The sequence below is a fragment of the Scylla paramamosain genome, chromosome 7 (assembly GCF_035594125.1).
Source record: "Scylla paramamosain isolate STU-SP2022 chromosome 7, ASM3559412v1, whole genome shotgun sequence".
NCBI classification, from domain to species: Eukaryota; Metazoa; Arthropoda; class Malacostraca; order Decapoda; family Portunidae; genus Scylla; species Scylla paramamosain.
Window position 1 is genome coordinate 265001 of NC_087157.1, and position 2500 is coordinate 267500.

At 46.3% G+C, this 2500-nt stretch overlaps 1 long non-coding RNA gene across 3 annotated transcripts in view; it reads left to right on the forward strand.

The window, feature by feature from the left end:
- The window catches only part of LOC135101868 (uncharacterized), a 135698-nt gene that overhangs the window by 30851 nt on the left and 102347 nt on the right, over positions 1–2500 (forward strand). The window lies entirely within an intron of this gene.

Consider the following 2500-nt stretch of genomic DNA (forward strand, 5'->3'; position numbering starts at 1 on the left):
ACCTGACGCACACCCGTGGTAAAAGAACGAAAGGGAACAACAGACAGCAGTTTAGACCTGTTGAGCTTGACGTGGTTGTCTGTGATGAGCCACACTGCATAATGTGGCGCTACTCTCCGTGATATTTGGACCGTAAAGAATAATGTGCTGTAAAATGCCTTAGCGAGGTGAACCAAGCCCTCGCCCAAGTGTATTGCTTGCCCTATCACCCCGCCCCGCCCCGCCCCGCCCCGCCCCGCCTGGTGACCCCAGCGCGCCGCGTCACCCCTCTGCCGGCAGGTGGGTGTGGGTAGAGGCGCCCCGGTAGCCGCAGCTCCTCTGGTAAATCAACAGCCTCCGCCACCACTAATGATCCGCCATTACCATGTTATTAATGATCTCACGCCGGGTTAATGAATCCTGTGTGTGTGTGTGTGTGTGTGTGTGTGTGTGTGTGTGTGTGTGTGTGTGTGTGTGCTCCCGCCATCCTTCATTAGACCCGAGGGTTTACTTTTATGATTATGATAGTGAGTATGATGAGCAGCACTTCGCTCTCACCACTGTAACGTCACCATTATTTCCTTTCACTACCTCTCTCCCTCCCCCACGCTCTCCCTCTCCTGGCTATCTGGGAGTTGTGGCGACGTTCCCTGCCCTCCTCCCCACCCCTCATTTGGGGATCTGACGAGGCAGGAGACAAGAATGTTGATGATAGTGAATTAGTCTTTTCAAGTTGCCTGCGTTGATGAGGAGTGAGCCTCATGCCGGCCTGGGGATGGGCGGGATGGGAGGCATGGGGGGCGCCGCCCTCCACACAGCCGCCAGACTCCCGCGTTGGGCCACTGGCGACGGGGGGCTTAATTAATGGTAAATTACGTTTCATTATACAACACAGTGGAATCCTTGGCGGTAATCCTCTTAGAGGCGCGACTACCACTCCATTATGAGCAGGCCGCTGCGCGCCGCCACGTCGCCTCCACAATGGAACTCTCCACCTCACGCAATCGAATCATGGACCTTTTTTTTCTTCACCGCGAGTCGGAATCTCACGACTAATGATCACACAAAGGAACACATCCCGAATTATTATGGAAAATGACTTGCTGTAGCGACACCGCGCAAGGCAGCTCACGTCACAACAAAAGATGAGCAAATACGCGAGGCATTAACGCGACTGTTTGTAAACAAGATGGGTCGCGCCGGGACGCTGCTCCCGCTCTCCGATTTCTCTCCCTCTGGCCTCATCTGGCTTGTGCCACAGGGAAATATGCCCAGCTCCTGCACCCCCTGTCGCCCCTGCCGCCTCTTCCCTGCACGAGAGATGCTCCATCACCAGACGGGCACCACATAACACTGCTTGCGCCGCCGCGCCTCGCTCCCCTCGCAAGCTTTGACCAACTTGTGGTAGAAGCAGAACACACGAACACTGATTATCCAGCATGACACGGCTGTGTGTGTGTGTGTGTGTGTGTGTGTGATTATAATTTATATGATTAGTTTTTCTTTTCTTGTTGAAGGCTTCTGTAGAACACTTCAATGCCTCACTCCGTTAATTGAGATTATTATTATTACTATTATTATTATTATTGTTATAATTATTATTATTATTATTATTATTATTATTATTATTATTATTATTATTATTATTTTGTTGTTGTTGTTGTTGTTGTTGTTGTTGTTGTTGTTGTTGTCATCATGATCATCATCATCATCATCATCACCATTATTATTATTATTATTATTATTATTATTATTATTATTATTATTATTATTATTATTATTATTGTTATTATTATTATTATTATTATTATAATAATTATTATTATTATTGTTGTTGTTGTTGTTGTTATCATCATCATCATCATCATCATCATCACCATTATTATTATTATTATTATTATTATTATTATTGCTGTTGTTAGTCTGGAATATGCATGGTTAATCACTACTACTACTACTACTACTACTACTACTACTACTACCACCACTACATTTTAACAGAGGGAAAGACTTGTATGCACTATATTTTCAGTTCACTTTTTGTTGGTAGATGCAATTCACCTTGTGCTGAGTACTGCTGGGACAGGCTGACATCCATTAAGAAGGACAGCGCATGGTAGCCTTGTCTCACTGCAGGAATAAAAATACGCAGGAGGCGAGTCCCTAATCTCCTGCCTGGGTCCTTTTAGCCGCCTTTTACAACACTCCGAGAATACGGTGGCGCTATTCTTCCTTTCAAAATTTCTCTCATTACAGTAAAAATCTACCGAGGGTCTGGGATGGTGGCGTTGTGTTTCAGTGGTGAAAAGAGAGAGAGAGAGAGAGAGAGAGAGAGAGAGAGAGAGAGAGAGAGAGAGAGAGAGAGAGAGAGAGAGAGAGAGATGTGTATGGTTGGTATTGTGAGAGCAAGAGCCTGTGTTGGTTGGTTGGCGGAGCAGCACCTGTGTTTCTTCTTACTGCGCCGTGCTGACGTTCTGCAGACATAACAGGCTGCGTGGTATATTGGTATGATATTGGCCAA